Here is an 18,771-nt window from a genome sequence, read left to right on the forward strand (position 1 = left end):
GGTGGAAGCAATAGAACTAAGCCTCCCTGTCCATGGCAACAAATTGAGATGTTGTAAACACCAAAGCAAAGCATGAGTATGAATTCAAATTCCAGAGAATGACATAAAAACTCCTTACATGAAAACTCCACCCCTTTTGGTCTGTCAACTTTGTGTATGTGTCTGTTTTAGCTAAGACCTCTATCATGTCACATAATTATCATTTCTTCTAGTTGTAGGAACAATTAAGATCAAGTCTCTTGACTTTTTCTGTCTGACTTATTTCCCTTAGTACAATAATCTCAAGACCCATCCATGTTGTCACAAATGGCACTATTTTATCTTTTCTTACAGCAGAATAGTATTCCATTGTGTATATAGACCACATCTTCTTTATCCAATCATCTATCGAAGGACACTTCAGTTATTTCCATGTCTTGGCAACCGTAAATAAAGCTGTAATGAACATCACTGATATGTGGGTTATAAAAACTGAAAACAACAAAGGAAAAAGACAAACAAAGAAACAAAAACTCATAGACACAGACAACAGTTTAGTGGTTACTAGAGGATAATGGGGAGGGGAGTGGTAGATGAGGGTAAATGGGATCAAATATGTGGTGATGGAGGGAGAACTGACTCAGGGTGGTGAACACACAATGTGATATATAGATGATATATTACAAAATTGTACATTTGAAACCTATGATACTTTACAAACTATTGTCACCCCAATAAACTTTAATTAAAAAAGAACAAAGATCTAATCTCTTACCAAGCTTAATGTTTATAGTATAGTATTGTTGTCTGTAATCCCTGTACTGTGTATAAGATCTCTAGGACATGTTTATCTCCTAGTTGCAAGTATGTACCCTTAAACAACATCAGCTTCTTTCCCATGCCCCAGTCTTTGGTAACCACAATTCCACTCTCTGTTTCCTCAAGTTTTTTTGTTTGTTTGATTTCCCCCCCCCCCTTTTTTTTTAAGTTCCACATATAAGGGATATCATAGTGTTTGCCTTTCTCTGTCTGACTTACCTCATATCTTTAAGGTCCATCCGTGTTTCAAATGGCAGGATTTCCTTTTTCCTCATTGCTGAATAGTATGCCATTGTATATATACCACATCTCTTTGTCCATTCACCTTGGTCTGTTAACTTTTAAAAAACAGCACCCAAACAGTTACAATTTTTTCTTTGGTCTTAGATGCCTTAGAAGTGCACTTCATATGGCTTCAAGTTTCCTGAATATAATGATTGGGTACAAATGTGTTCTATCACTTGAGATAAATTGTTATTTCATTAGAAGAATCATATATTTGGGACTCATCCAACGATTTCCCCATGAATAAATATTTCAATAATGCTGCGCATAGACAATCTGAATGTTGTCACAGAAAATAAATAATTTTGGTGTTCAGTGTACCTTGGGACAAATAGAATAAAAAAACTAATCAAAATCTCCTTGTGAGGATTTTCTGGCAATCTAATTGGTAGCTAAGTTTCTTCAGGTGCGATTTAGAGGATAATTACTCAATGACTCTGGAAATTTTCCCACATCAAAAAGCCTAGGGTGGCATCATATTATATGACATCATAGAAATGGCGGCATGAGGTGAGTCCTTTGAAATTTCACCTGGAATTTACAACAAATTGAACAGCTATAATTCCACAAAGGACTCCCTGAGCAGCAGAAAGGCAGGACTAAGAAATGCTCAACTGAAATCATCTAAAGGTGGGCAGATTGGGTGAACGGGGAAGGAGTGAAGCGGGAAGTGCGGAGATGCTGGCCATGCAGGTGCAGGACACAGACTGGAGCTCCCTGCATTCTGGAGCTACCACAGCCATGGGAGAGGGAAGAATTGGGACTGCTAATGCTCCTCTTATGGCCCACAGTCTCGCCTGAGGGATCAGCATATAACACGACTGAACCCAACGCTCACAGCAGAGACCTCAGAGCAAAGACTGAGGAAAGAAGGAGGAAAAGGAGGTTTAAGCTCTCACTGCCAAGCAGAGGATGGAAGGCTTAGGCACGGAGCCTAGCCAAGCTTTAAAGACCCTCCCAGGCTCGCCCTACCCCCACCCTCCCAGTGCTAGACGTGGAACAGTGTCAGATCAAAAGAATAGAATATTTGCAGTTCTGAGACTGCGGTCAACAGCCACGGACTTGCAGCCTAACTAGTTCTGGCGAAGGGGAGGGAGCCCTGGGTGCAGGACGGGCTCTAATGGTGGTCATCACAGCAACCTCTCACAACCCACTCCGCCCCCACTTCCACTTATTTGGGGGGATCCCTGTAGGAGTAAACAGAGCTGTTGAGATACACAGTCTCTGAATCTGGTGCAGGAACAGCTTCAGAATTTCAGAAGCTCTCTGCATCCTGCAATGGAGACATTGCCCTGAGATGCAGATAACCTGCTCACAGAGGAGAAGCTCACCTTCCAGGAAATCCCCACATTGTGTGAGAAGCTGGAACAGTGCAGAGAAAATATACCACTACAGCATGAGAGAGAAATAAAGGCTGTAGTTGGAAAAAAAAAAAAAGCATTCTACCAACACCTAATGGAAAGGAAAGAAAAGACCTCTTTCTACCAACCTGTCACAGAACCCACTCCTGTAGATGCCTCGGAAGAGAAATAATAATTCACTAATCACCATGAATAACCAAGGTAACAAGGCAGCTCAGAAAGAGAATGAAAAGTTCCCAGGAAATGAACTTAAAGACATGGAAATGTGTGACTTAAATGACAGAGACTTCAAGATTGCAGTTCTGAAAAAACTCAACAAGATGCAAGAAAACATAGACAGGCAGTTTAATAAACTCAGGAATGCAATCAAAGAATAAAATGAACATTTTACCAGAGAGACTAAAATTTTTTAAAAGAACCAAATAGAATTTCTGGAGATGAAGAACTCAGTGAAAGAAATGAAGAATGAAATAGCCAGCTTATATGATAGAGCGACCAGATGGAGGAAAGAATCAGTGACACTGAAGATAGAAACCTGGAAATGACACAAATCGAAGAAGAGAGAGATTTGAGATTTAGAAGTGAAAGAACTCTATAAGAACTTTCTACCTCCATCAGAAAGAGCAATATAAGAACAATGGGCATACCAGAAAGAGAAGAAAGGGAGAACGGAACAGAGATATATTCAAACAAATAGTCGAAGAGAACTTCCCAAATTTGTGGAAAGAACTGGATCCTCGAACTCAAGAAACATACAGAACACTGAATTAGCTCAATCCCAACAGGCTTTCTCCAAAGCACATTGTATTGAACTTATCAAAAATTAACAACAAAGAAAGAATCATCAAGGCATCCAGGGAAAAGAAGATGGTAACCTACAAAGGAAAGCCCATTAGATTATCATCAGATTTTTCAGCAGAATCTCTACGAGTCAGGAGGGAGTGGAATCAAATATTCAAACTATTGAAAGGGAGAAATTATGAGCCAAGAATAATATGTCACATCCTTTAGATATGAAAGAGGAATAAAGACTTTTCCACACATACAGAAACGGATGGAATTTTCTAACACTTGACCTGCACTACAAGAAATACTGAAGGAGCCTATTCAATCTGAAACAAAAAAGCAAAAGAATACAAAACTATGAGTAGTATTACAAACAGACAAACAGAAGCAGGAAATGGCAACCCCTGCACCAAATAGGACACTATACACTTAACATAGGACACTATAACATACAGGGTAAAGAAAGAAAGAAAAAAAAAACACTTAAAGAAAGGAAAAAAAGACAGCTTTCTACGGCAGTGCAGAAATCAACTCACAGCATAAATAGGGATAATTTGTGGCAACAAAAGCCTAAAAGGGAGGAGAGCAAAGGTCTGAACTGGCACAAGGTAACGGAGAAAGTAAGTATGCTGAAGAAAAAGGAATACTCTAAATGTGAAGCTTTCTTTTACATAAACTTAATGGCAACCACTCAAAAAAAAAAAAAAAGAATCCAGAACTGAAATATATACTGTAATAAAAGAAGAAACAGAGGGAAACATCATAGAATACCACCACACTAAAATAATACACAGCAACAAAAAGGCAAAGACACAATGGAGACACAATCTTACAGAAAACTAAAGATAGAATGATAGGAAATCCTCACATATCAATAATCACCCTAAATATAAACAGTCTGAATTCACCAATAAAAAGTCACAGAGTAGTAGACTGGATCAAAAAACAAAACCAAACCATATGCTGTCTCCAAGAGACACAATTCAGCTACAAGGACAAGCATAAACTCAAAGTGAAAGGGTGGAAATTGACACTCCAAGCAAATGGTATCCAGAGAGAATCAGGTATAGCTATACTGATAACAGATGAAACAAACTTTAGGATAAAAAAGGTAACAAGAGACAAAGATGGACATTGTATAATGATGAAGGGGACTATACAACAGGAAGACATAATAGTCATCAGAATTTATGCCCCCAAGCAGGGAGCACCAAAACATACCAGGCTACTACTAACAGAAGTAAAGGGAGATATTGACCAAAACACAATTATACTAGGGGACTTAAATACATCATTGACAGCTATGGATAGATCATCCAAGCAGAAGATAAATAACGAAATAGCAGCCCGAAATGACACATTAGTTGAAATGGACATAATTGACATATATAGAGCACTTCATCCTAAAACATCAGACTATACATTCTTTTCGAGTGTACATGGAACATTCTCAAGGATAGACCATATATCGGGACATAAATCAGCCTCAGCAAATTTAAGAAGATTGAAATCATACCAAGCATATTTTCTGATCACAAGGCTTTGAAATTGGATATCAACTGCAAAAAGAAAGCAGGATAAAACACAAATACATGGAGATTAAACCACATACTTTTAAAGAACGACTGGGTCAAAGAAGAAATTAAAGGAGAGATCAAAAGATACATAGAAACAAATGACAATGAAAATACATCCTACCAAAATTTTTGGGATGCCGCGAAAGCAGTTTTAAGAGGGAAATTTATATCATTACAGGCTTATCTCAAGAAACAAGAAAAATCCCAAATAAATAACCTCATGTTACACCTTAAAGAACTAGAAAAAGAAGAACAAGCGAAACCCAAGGTCAGCAGAAGAAAGGAAATAACAAAAATCAGAGCAGAGCTAAATGAAATAAAGAACAAAAAGACAATAGAAAAAAAATTAATGTGACAAAGAGATGGTTCTTTGAAAAGATTAACAAAATTGACAAACCGTTGGCTAGATTCACTAAGATAAAAAGAGAGAAGACACTAATTAACAAAATCAGAAATGAAAAAGGGGAAGTTATCGCGGACACCACAGAAATACAAAGGATTATCCAAGAATACTATGAAGGACTATATGCCACAAAATTCAGTAACTTCGAAGAAATGGACAAGTTCTTAGAAACATATAGCCTTCCAAGGCTGAATCATGAAGAACTGGAAAATCTAAACAGGCCGATCACCAGTAACAAAATTGAATCAGTCATCAAAAACCTTCCCAAAAGCAAAAGTCCTGGACCAGATGGCTTCACCAGTGAATTCTACCAAACCTTCAAAGAGGATCTAATACCAATCCTGCTCAAACTCTTCCAAAAAATTGAAGAAGAGACAGTACTCCCTAAGTCATTTTATGAGGCCAACAATATTACCCTGATACCAAAACCTGGAAGGGACAACACAAAAAAAGAAAACTACAGACCAATATCTCTGATGAATACAGATGCAAAAATCCTAAACAAAATTCTAGCAAATAGATTGCAATAATGCATTAAAAAGATTATTTATCACGACCAAGTGGGGTTCATCCCTGGGGCACAAGGATGGTTCAACATACGCAAATCCATCAATGTGATACATCACATAAACAAAATAAAGGACAAAAATTATATGCTTATATCAATTGATGCAGAAAAAGCATTTGACAAGATACAACATCCATTTATGATTAAAACACTTAATGAAATAGGTATAGAAGGAAAATAGCTTAACATAATAAAGGCCATATATGACAAATCCTCCGCTAATATCATGGTTAACAGTGAAAAACTGAAGCCCTTTGCTCTACATTCAGGAACATGACAGGGCTGTCCCCTATCACCTCTGCTTTTCAACATAGTGTTGGAAGTCCTCGCCAGAGCAATCAGGCAAGAGAAAAATAAAAGGCATCCAAATTGGGAATGAAGAAGTTAAATTGTCACTCTTTGCAGATGACATGATGCTATGTATAGAAAACCCTAAAGACTCCACCAAAAAGCCATTAGAAACAATCAACGAATACAGTAAAGTTGCTGGCTACAAAATCAACATACAAAGTCCATTGCATGCCTATATACTATCAATGAAATCACAGAAAAAGAAATTAAAAAAAATTCCTTTTGCAATTGCAGCAAAAAGAAAAAAACACCTAGGAATAAACTTAACCAAGGATGTGAAAGACCAATATGCTGAAAACTATAAGACATTTTTAAAAGATATTGAAGAAGACACAAAAAAATGGAAAGACATTCTGTGATCATGGATTGGAAGAATCAACATAGATAACATAGCATATTACCCAAAGAAATATACAGAAGTAAATCGATCCCCATCAAAATCCTAATGGCATTTTTTAAAGAAATAGAACAAAAAATCATCAGATATGTTTGGAACAACAAAGACCCGAATAGCCAAAGGAAACTTAAGAAAAAAGAACAATACTGGAGGTATCATACTGCCTGACTTCAGATAGTACTACAGGGCAACAATTATCAAAACAGCATGGTATGGCAGAAAAACAGACACATAGATCAATGGAATAGAATTGAGAACCCAGAAATAGAATCACATAAATATGGACAGATAATTTTTGACAAAGAAGCCAAAAACATTCAACGGAGAAAAGACAGCCTCTTCAATAAATGGTACTGTCAGAATTGGAAAGCCACGTGCAAAAGAATGAAACTGGACTGCTATCTATCACCATGTACCAAAATTAACTAAAAATGGATCAAAGACCTAAACATAAGACTGGAGACAATAAACTGCATAAAAGAAAATATAGGTTTTAAACTTATGGACCTTGGGTTCAAAGAACATTTTATGAAGTTGATTCCAAAGGCAAGGGAAGTAAAAGCTAAAATAAATTAATGGTACTATGTCAAACTTAAAAGCTTCTGCACAGCAAAAGAAACCAACGACAAAATACAGAGGCAAGTAACTGAATGGGAGATTTTTGCAAACAGTGCCTCCAATAAGGGGCTAATTTCCAAAATATACAAGGATCTCAGGCAACTCAACAACAAAAAAACAAACAACCATATTGAAAAATGGGCACAGGACCTAGAGACATTTCTCCAAAGAGGACATAGAAATGGCAGATAGATGTATGAAAAAATGTTCAACATAACTAACCACCAGAGAAATGCAAATAAAATTGACAATGAGATATCACCTCACCCCAGTCAGAATGGCTATCATCAACAAGACAAATAGTAACTAGTGTTGGAGAGGCTGTGGAGAAAAACGAACCATCCTCATACACTATTGGTGGGAATGCAGACTGGTGCAGCTGCTATGGAAGGCACTATGGAGGTTCCTAAAAAAATTAAGAGTAGAATTACCATATGACCCCGCAATCTCTCTCCTGCGTATCTATCCAAAAAATCTGAAAACATTTATCCATAAAGACATGTGTGCTCCAATGTTCATTGCAGCTTTATTTATGGTGGCCAAGACATGGAAACAACCAAAATGTCCTTCGATAGATGAATGGATAAAGAAGTTGTGGTACATCTACACAAGGAATTCTATTCGGCGGTAATAAAAGATGAAATAGGACCATTTGTGACAATATGGATGGATCTTGAGATTATAATGCTAAGCGAAATGAGTCAGACAGAAAAAGCAGAGAATCGTATGATTTCATGATATGTGGTCTATAAACCAAAAACAACAAAAAAAAAAACAAGACAAACAAATGAGAAACAAAAACTCATAGACACAGACAATAGTTTAGTGGTTACCAGAGGGTAAGGGGGTGGGGGGACAGAGATGAGGGTAAGGGGATCAAATATATGGTGATGGAAGGAGAACTGACTCTGGGTGGTGAACACACAATGGGATTTATAGATAATGTAATACAGAATTGTACTCCTGAAATCTATGTAATTTTACTACCAATTATCACCCCAATAAACTTTAATTTTAAAAAAAAGTCTTTGGCCTCAGGGTTTTTCTTTTGAAAATTAATTTGGGGAAGGTATTCTATAATGTTGTAAAGATTTTGTTGGGTATCCGATGGACATGCGTCCTATTTGGGAGACCACCTCAGGGATACTGTGGATACCTGATCATGGCATTGTACATCAGAAGCTAAACATTAATGAATGCCAACTATAATTTTATATATATAATGTGATGGTTCAGTGTGAGGTCGGAGGGATAGTGGATGGGGGGAGGGGGGTTCACAGTATGAGGGATATAAATGATGAACGTCTAAGTATTACCTTGTTTTGTACACCTGAAACTAATAAATAAATTAATTAATAAAAAAAAAAAAAAAAAAAAAAAAAGTCTTATATTTTTCAATATATAAGTCTTTCACATCATTGGTTAAGTTTATCCTAGGTGTTTTATTCTTTTTGTAGCAGTTGCAAAAGGAATTGTTTTCTTTATTTCTTTTTCTGAGATTTCATTGTTAGGTATAGGAATGCAGTGGTACATAGATTTTGTAGGTGGCAACTTTACTGTATTCTTTGTTTCTAATACGTTTTGGGTGGAGTCTTTAGGGTTTTCTATATATAGCATCATGTCATCTGCAAAAAATGACAATTTAACTGCTTCATTCCAAATTTGGATGCCTTTTATTTCTTTCTCTTGCATGATCGCTCTGGCTGGGATTTCCAACACTATGTTGAAAAGCAGAGGTGATAAAGGACAGCTCTGTTGTGTTCCTGAATATAGAGCAAAGGGCTTCAGTTTTTCACTGTTAATTATGATAGTAGATGAGGGTTTGTCATATATGGCCTTTATTATTTTGAGGTATTTTCCTTCTATACCCATTTCAATAAGTGTTTAAATCATAAATCCATGTTGTATCTTGTCAAACGCTATTTTTGCTTCAATTGATATAATCATACGAATTTTGTCCTTTAATTTTTTTGTTGATTGATTGGTCAATTTGCATACGTTGAACCATCCTTGTGTTCCTGGGGTGAACCCCATTTGGTCGTGATGGATAATCTTTTTAATGCATTGTTGTATTCGATTTGCTAGAATGTTGCTTAGGATTTTTGCATTTGTATTCATCAGAGACATTGGTATGTAATTTTCTTTTTCTGTGTTATCCTTACCAGGTTTTGATATCAGGGTATGTTGGCCTCATAAAATCAATTAGGGAGTATTGTGTCTTCAACTTTTTGGAAGAATTTGAGTAGGACAGATAATAGATCTTTGAATGTTTAGTAGCATTAACTAGTAAGCCATCTGGTCCTAGAAATTTGCAATCTTGAAATCTCTGTCATTTAAGTGACATATTTCCATGTTTTCAAGTTCATTTTCTGGAGAGTTTTCTTTCTTTTTTCTTTGCTGCCTTGTAACCTTTGTTATTCGTGGCAATTAATGAATTATTGTTTCTTTTTGGGGGCATCAACAGGAGGGGTTCTGCAGTAGGTTGATATAAAGAGATCTTTCTTTTGCCTTCCAGTAGGGTTGCAGGAATGTTTTATTTTCTCTCCCACTGCAACCTTTCATTTTCTCTCATGGTATTGCATTCTATTTTCTCTTGTGCTGTTCCAGCTTTTAATGCAATGGAAGGTGGGCTTCTCCTTTGTCAGCAGGTCTCCTGGCACCACCTCTGTGGGAGGATGTAGATGGTGATAGAGTTCTGAGCTTCTGAAATTTCAATGCTGCCACCCCACAGCTCTCTTGCCCTTTTAGCTCTTTCCCTATCACTGGAATTATTCAGTCTCACTGTGTATCTGCAGCTGTGGGGACCAGTTCTAAGGGCTATAGATGTTCTGTTCTTTTTCTTTTTTAATTAAAGTTTATTGGGGTGACAATTGTTAGTAAAGTTATATAGATTTCAGGTGTACAATTCTGTATTACATCATCTATAAATTCCATTTTGTGTTCATCACCCAATCAGTTCTCCTTCCATCACCATATATTTGTCCCCTTTACTCTCATCTGCCCCCCCCCCCACCTTTACCTTCTGGTAACCGCTGAACTATTGTCTGTGTCTATGAGTTTTTGTTTCTCATTTGTTTGTCTTGTTCCTTTTGGAATTGCAACGAAAAGAATACCTAGGAACAAACTTAACTAAGAATGTGAAAGACCTACATGCTGAAAACTATGAGACATTTTTAAAAGAAATTGAAGAAGATACAAAGAAATGGGAAGATCCATCCTCATGGATATGAAGAATCAACATAGTTAAAATGGCCATCCTACCCAATGCAATATACCAATTTAATGCAATCCCCATCAAAATCCCCATGGTATTTTTTAAAGAAATAGAACAAAAGATCATCAGATTTGTTTGGAACCACAAAAGACCCCGAATATCCAAAGCAATCTTAAGAAAAAACAACAACAACAAAAAATGCTGGAGGTGTCATACTCCCTGACTTTAGCTTGTAGTATAGGGCAACAATAATCCAAGCAGCATGGTATTGGCAGAAAAATAGACATGTAAACCAATGGAATAGAATTGAGAACTGAGAAATAAAACCACATAAATATGGACCTTTCTTTTTTTTTTAATTTATTAGTTTCAGGTGTACAAGACAAGGTAATACTGAAGCAAAAAACATACAATGGAGAAAAGGCAGCGTCTTCAATAAATGGTGCTGGCAGAATTGGATAGCCACGTGCAAAAGAATGAAACTGGACTGCTATCTGTCACCATGTAACAAAATCAATAAAAATGGATCAAAGACCTAAACATAAGACTGGAAACAATAAACTACATAGAAGAAAACATAGGTACTAAACTTATGGACTTTGGGTTCAAAGAGAATTTTATGAATTTGACTCCAAAAACAAGGGAAGTAAAAGCTAAAATAGATTAATGGGACTATATCAAACTTAAAGGCTTCTGCTCAGCAAAGGGAAGCATCGACAAAATAAAGAGGCAACCAACTGAATAGGAGAAAATTTTTGCAAACAGTGCCTCCGATAAGGGGCTAATATCCAAAATATACAAGGAACTCATGAAACTCAACAACGAAAAAGTGAAGAACCCAATTGAAAAACGGGCAGAGGACCTGAAGAGATATTTCTCCAAAGAAGATATACAAATGGCAAATAGTCATATGAAAAAAAAAATGCTCAGTATCACTAATCATCAGAAAAATGCAAATAAAAACCACAATGAGATATCACCTCACCCTGGTTAGAATGGCTATCATCAACAAGATAAATAGTAACAAGTGTTGGAGAGGCTGTGGAGAAAAGGCACCCTCCTCATACACTGTTGGTGGGAATGCAGACTGGTGCAGCCACTGTGGAAGGCAGTGTGTAGGTTCCTCAAAAAATTACGAATAGAATTACCATATGACCCAGCAATCCCTCTCCTGGGTATCTATCCAAAAAATCTGAAAACATTTATCCATAAAGACACATGTACTCCAATGTTCATTGCAGCTTTATTTACGGTGGCCACGACATGGAAATAGCCAAAATGTACTTCAATAAATGAATGGATAAAGAAGTGGTGCTATATCTACACAATGGAATACTATTCGGCGGTAAGAAAAGATGAAATAGGACCATTTGTGACAATATGGATGTATCTTGAGATTATAATGCTAAGCAAAACAAGTCAGACTGAAAAAGCAGAGAACCATATGGTTTCACTGATATGTGGTATATAAACCAAAAACAACAAAAAAACAAGACAAGCAAATGAGAAACAAAAACTCATAGACACAGAGAATAGTTTAGTGATTTCCAGAGGGTAAGGGGGCAGGTGGCTGGTAGATGAGGGTAAAGGGGATCAAATATATGGTGATGAAAGGAGAACTGACTCTGGGTGGTGAACACACAATGTGATTTACAGATGATGTAATACAGAATTGTACACCTGAAATCTATATAACTTTACTAACAATTGTCACCCCATTAAATTCTAATTAAAAAATAGAAAAAAGAAGAAAAATTTTCCTGCCTTGCAGGGTTGGTTGGTGTAATGGTTAATGAAGGTAATCTATGTGAAGAATTTTGAAGAATGCCTGGCATATAGATGGTTCTCAAAAAAAAAACTTTAGGTAGTATTAAATTGTCATCATTAATAAATAAGCTTGAATTCGTGATCAGTGCTATATGTATTCAGTAGTCAATATAAACTTATGTCTACAGAATTGTACACTTGAAATCTATGTAACTTTAGTAACATTTGTTACCCCAATAAATTTTAATTTAAAAAAGTGACATTTCAGTATTTGACCTAATGATTATTCCTTTGAAACACCTTTCGCTGTCTTTCAAAGGTAACATTTTGTGTTGATTTCAGCTTATTTACTTGTAATACTTTTTTTGGTTGAATATTGGTGTTTTACAGAATTCATACATAGACATTCTTTCTTTATACTTTATACATTTTTCCTGAGCCTTCTAATATAGTACAATTGCTCTAAAAACACTTTATAAACTGATGTTTCTCAAATATACATCTTTGGTCTCTATCAGTCTCATCAGAATATACAACAAGGAATCAATAGTCGATTAGATGAAGCAGAGGGTCAAATCAGCAATTTAGAAGATAAGGTAGTAGAAAACACCCAATCAGAACACCAAAAAGAAAAAAATGAATTAAAAATTGAAGATAGTCTAGGGACCTGTGGGACAACATGAAGCATAACAACATTTGCATCATAGGAGTACAAGAAGGTGCCTATTTCATAGGCACCTTGCCCTGTTCCTCCCACACATATCTAATCAAACAATTTTAATGCTACTCTACATTATCTCTTAAAACCATACACTAATTTTCCACTCATGTACTCTAGTATGCATCTCTAGCAATTCTTCAAACTCTTTGAAAATATTTGTAGTCAACTTCCCTTTTCTCCTTAGAGTAGGCTTTTTTTGGAAGGTCCTCTATCAAGTTTAATTCTAACTATGTACCTATATCATGAGAAGCCAAAATTTTCCAAAGAAAATCTCTCAATCATGCTTATGAGACTCATTTTAAATTCACAGCAATGAGTATTAAACGGGTACACAATGCTGCTTGGCAATGCCAATATTGTGCCTTAGTGATTTGCTTTTCTGTTGTCACACAACAGCATGCCCATCTGTCCCCTCGTACCTACCCCTAAAGAGAAAGAAGAGTCTGTGAGACTAATCCTTTCAGGGACATTGCTTCACCTTTATGCCATCTCCTTGTTTCGCCCTGAAGGATGGATGGGTAGCCAAGGACGGGTAAGATTCCTCAAGAAAGGAACAACCTAAGACAAGCACAGTGATGTGGGGACCACCAGGAAAATTCATGGGGTTGATAAAGGTGGGCACAGCCTCCCACCTTCCCCCGTCTAAGGAGAGCTTCTGCTCTGTGGCTGTATTCCTTCCCACAACCTGCTCGGGAAGTGATGCTTGATGTGATAACATCGGTTCTCCATCTTAGTAAGTTTTCAACATAAAGGTTTTGTCCCCTGGGGAGGCACAAACAATAATTATTTATACATCATGGGGCGTTCGGCAGGCAAGGGTGATTGGTTTGAACCAGTTTCCTGTACGGTGCATGAGACTCACAGACCATAGGAAAAACAATGCTACTTCCTTGTATGTGTGTCAATAAAAGCCACCAGGTGGCCCGATTCGGGGCTCTCAGTCCTTTGAGACTGTGAGACCCTTGGCCCCTGTTTCATAACTTTCTTGATTTCTGTTTCTTTCTTAACCCTTAGGCACCCCTTCTCGTTCTCTCACTGCCCGTGTTGCACTAGACGTGACACTTTCCCTCTCTTAAAGATGGCTATTTCTCATTGTGGCATAATAAGAAATATATTTGTTCTTTGTCCCAGGTTACTAGTAATTAGCTCCTAAAACCCTTGTAATTTTCTAAATTAGAGGAATGTCTTTTGTTACTCAGGAGAAGTTCTTTTTTTGAGCACACATGAGTTTATGCTAGTAAAGTGAGTTAAGATGGGGCTGGTCACCAAAAAGACTGAGTGATTATAGGGTTGCAAATTTCAGCCCTATCCACCAGCTTCTGGGAGGGTGGGGGATGGAGACTAAACTGCATAAAAACTCTTGACCAATTAGGTTTAAATTTTCATGTTAGATTTGTGAATTCATCCATATGCTGGGAGGGTGATGAACCTCAATTCCATAGAGATAGAAGTTTTTTCTCTTAAGACTCTTTCAAACCACATAGTAGGTGCCTCTTCATCTGGATGTTTATCTGTATTCTTTATGATATATTTTATGGTAGATGTTTCTCTGAGTTCTGTGAGGTGATTTAGCAAATTAATTGAATCCAAGGAGGAGGACATGGGAACTTCCAATTTACACCAGTCAGTCAGAAGCAGAGGTAATAATCTGGACTTGTGATTGGCATCTGAAGTGGGGGCACTCTTGTGGAACTGAGCCCTTAACCTGTGTGATCTGACAATAATTTCAGGAGATAGTTTTAAAGCTGAATTAAATTTGTCGGACACTCAGTCAGTGTCCACTGAGGACTGGAGAATTGCTTGGTGGTATTGGAAAAACACACATCAGACTCATTTTTACTTTCACTCTTAATATATCCTACATTTTTTTCCCTTCACCTTTCATACTCAATTGATGCCCTAGCTTTGTATATTATTGTAAAAAAAAATAGAAGCAATTAGGTAGAAAGCTTCTTATTTTCCCATTATGAACATCTATAAAAATGTACTCTGCTTCTCTGCTGTTACTGTGCACAAAATATATTATCATTTTTTTGAAAGTTATACTTGTGTTTCTGACCCTACTCTCTGTTTAGTTATGAAGAATATTTTCCTGTAATTATTTATTTTCTTTCCTATTTTTTTTTACCAGTTTCTCCCTGCACAAACACATGCTCTCATACTCTTACCTAAAGACAAAGCAAAATCAAACAAAACAAAGAAAAAAAGCAAAACAAAACTCCACTGACACTACATTTTCCTCTAGGTACTGTTTCATATCTCTGCTCTTTCTTTTGTTTTTAAACAAATAGACTTTATTTTTTAGGGACAGTTTTAGGTTTACAGAAGAAATAAGCAGAAAGTACAGAGAATTTCTACATCCTCTTTTATTTCTCCTTCCCCGGCAAATTTCTTCTATTATTAATAGCTTGTATTAGTGTGGTATATTTGTTATAATTGATGAGCCAATATAGATACATTATTATTAACCAAAGTCAATAGTTTACATTAGGGTCTGTTCTTTGTGTTGTACATTCTACGGATTTTGACAAATGTATGACATGTATCCACCATCGCAGAAAGTTTTACTGCCCTAAAAACTTCTTGTGCCCTACATATTCATCAATCCTCTCTCTCCCTGAACCCCTGGCAACCACTGATCTCTTTATTGTCTCCATAGCTTTGCCTTTTCCAGAATGTCATATAGTTTCAATCATACGGTATGTAGCCCTTTCAGATTGGCTTCTATTATTTAGTGTTATGCATTTAAGATTCACTAGTCTATGCCTTTTCTTAGTTTGATAACTCATTTCTTTTTAGCACCGAATAACATTCCATTATATGGATTACCACTGTTTGTTTATACATTCACCTACTGAAGGATATCTTGGTTGCTTTCAAGTTTGGGCAGTTATGAATAAAGCTGCTATAAATATTTGTATGTGGGTTTTAATATGGATGTGAATTTCAAACTCATTTTGGTAAATACCAAGGAGTATGAATGTTGGATTATATGAGGTCTGAATTAAATTCACGAACTTGTTGCAATGGTGTTACGTGTTGCTAACCTTTTTGATATCAGAGGGATTATTCATTATGAATTTGTACCAACTGGATAAACAGTTAACCACGTTGACTATTTGGAAGTGCTGAAAAGGCTGCGTGAAAATGTTAGACGACCTGAAATTTTCGCCAACAATTCGTGGCTCTTGCATCACGACAATGCACCAGCTCACATGGCACTGTCTGTGAGGGGGTTTTTAGCCAGTAAACAAGTAACTGTATTGGAACACCCTCCCTACTCACCTGATCTAGCCCCCAACGACTTCTTTCTTTACCTGAAGATATAGAAAATATTGAAAGGAAGACATTTTGATGACATTCAGGACATCAAGGGTAATATGATAAGAGCTCTGATGGTCATTCCATAAAAAAGGTTCCAAAATTGCTCTGAAGAGTGGACTAGGCTCTAGCATTGGTGCATAGTTTCCCAATGGGAGTACTTAGAAGGTAACAATAGTGATATTCAGCAATGAGGTAAGTAGCACTTACCTCTGACCTTTATATAGTGAGAGTATATTTAGTTTATAAGAAGAATTCACCAAACTATCTGTGGCTATATCATTTTGCATTCCTACCAGCAATGAATGAGGGTTCCTGTTCCCACATTGTTTCCAGCATTGGTATTGTCAGTGTATTAGATTTTGGCCACTCTAATAGGTTTGTAGTAGTATCCCATTGTTTTAATTTGCAATTCCTTAAAAACAAATGATATTGATCAGCTTTTCATATGCTTATTTGCCATCTGTATGTCTTCTTTTCTTTTCATTAAAGTTTATTGAGGTGACAATTGTTAGTAAAGTTACATAGGTTTCAGGAGTACAATTCTGTAACACATCATCTATATATCACATTGTGTGTTCACCACCCAGAGTCATTATATATCTTCTTTGGTGGGTACCTGTTCAATACTTTTGTCTACTTTTAAATTGAGAGGTTTGCGTTATTGTTGAGTATTAAGATTTCTTTGTATATTTTGTATACCAGTCCTTTATCAAATATGTGTTTTGCAAATATTTTCTCCCAGTTTATGGCTTGTTTCTCATTCTCTTAACAATGTCTTTTTCTGTGTAAAAGTTTTAAAATTAAAAGCATCCAAAATTTAAGACCACATTGGTCTGGTAAAATCTGCCCATTTGCATCACCTTCACAATGTCCTGGTCCCTGCCCTGCACAGCTAGTACTGCATTGCCCAGGGCCACTCTTGGCTACTGAGCAGCCGGCACCACCCCCACAATCTGTGAAAGGCTTTTTAAGTAGCAGATGGCCCACAGTAGTCCGGGGAACATTTGGTGGTGGGCAGTGAGCTATCATTTGCATTGCAGCCTCTCTTAGGCAGCTCTCGGGAATCTGTGAGCCCAACGTGAGTGGTGGCTGGCTACAGTCTTCTCAGGGCATTTTGCAAAGTTGTCACAGGCCAGGCACTGGCACAAGAACTGAGTCCACATTAACCTTGTAAAAACCACTGGCAACGCCTGTGACTCCCTGGGACTCCATTCTGCCCAGCTATTGCTGCATCACCAAAGGCATTGTCAACACCAAGTCCAACAGCTCAGCTTGCACATCTGAGGAAGCTCTTCCAACAGATGGGCCTTATGGCAGCTGGCAAGTGACAAAAGGCCTAGGGAGCCCTGGGCCTTTTGACAAGCTACCAGAGGCCCAATACTACCCTAGGCAGCTGGTCTTAGTTCACAGTGAGGCCACCCCCACATGTCTCCAGGTCCAGCACAGGCAGCAGCCAACCACATATAGCTTTGTGGCTTTTATCACGTAGCTGTGGGCCAGGAACAGGCAAGGCTGAAATTGGCCTGCATGGGAGCCCCTCCCAAGAGACACCAGAAACAACACACCTAGAGGTCGGCTTTATATCTTGCCAGAGCACTATCTGGTTAGCACTAAAAGCAGCATACACAAAGGGTGGTTTCAACAGGCAAAAGGGCCCATAAGATCAAATTATCCTCTAAGGGGACAGCCACACACAGCAGCTCATGTGCTGTGAGTGTATCCAGTTCTCAGAGTCAATCCCACCCACTGATGCACCAATGGCAATCAGGACTCAACTACAACAGGAAAATATAAACAATACACTCAACGGACATCCTGGAACACACACACATAGGAGACTATGAAACTGGACCACACAGGAAATCTACTACATTAGGACACCCAGCAAATACTGAGAGACATAAGAGATCTACCTAATATATAGAAGCAAACACAGAGATGCACCCAGAATGAGGAAACAAAAAGCATGTCCCCAATAAAAGAAAATGAGAAAACTCCAGAAATAAAACTAAATGAAATGGAGGCAACCAACCTACAAAGACAGAGTTTAAAACACTTGTTATAAGAATGCTTAATAAACTTAGTGAGAATTTCAACAAAGATATAACATAAAAAAAGATTTAGAAGCCATACAAAGGAACCAGTCAGAAATGAGGAATACAATCACTGAAATGAAGAATACTCTAGAAGGAATCAACGGCAAATTAGATGGAGCAGAGGATCACATCAGCAATTTAGACAACAAGGTAGCAGAAAAGACCCAATCAGAAGAACAACAACAAAGGAATAAAAAAAATGAAGGTAGTTTAAGGGACTAGTGGGACAACATTAAGCATAACAACATTCACATCATAGGGGTACCAGAATGAAAAGAGAGAAAGCAAGGGATCGAGAACCAATTTGAAGAAATAATGACCAAAATCTTCCCTAACCTGGTGAAGAAAATAGACATACAAGCCCAGGGACCACAGAAATTCCCAACAAGATGAATCCAAACAGGTCCACATGTAGACACATGGCTTCACAGGTGAATTTTACCAAATATTAAAAAAATAATTAACACCTATTATCCTCAAACTATTCTAAAAAAAATCCAAGAGG

Source organism: Rhinolophus hipposideros, assembly GCF_964194185.1.
Source record: "Rhinolophus hipposideros genome assembly, chromosome: 3".
NCBI lineage: Eukaryota > Metazoa > Chordata > Mammalia > Chiroptera > Rhinolophidae > Rhinolophus > Rhinolophus hipposideros.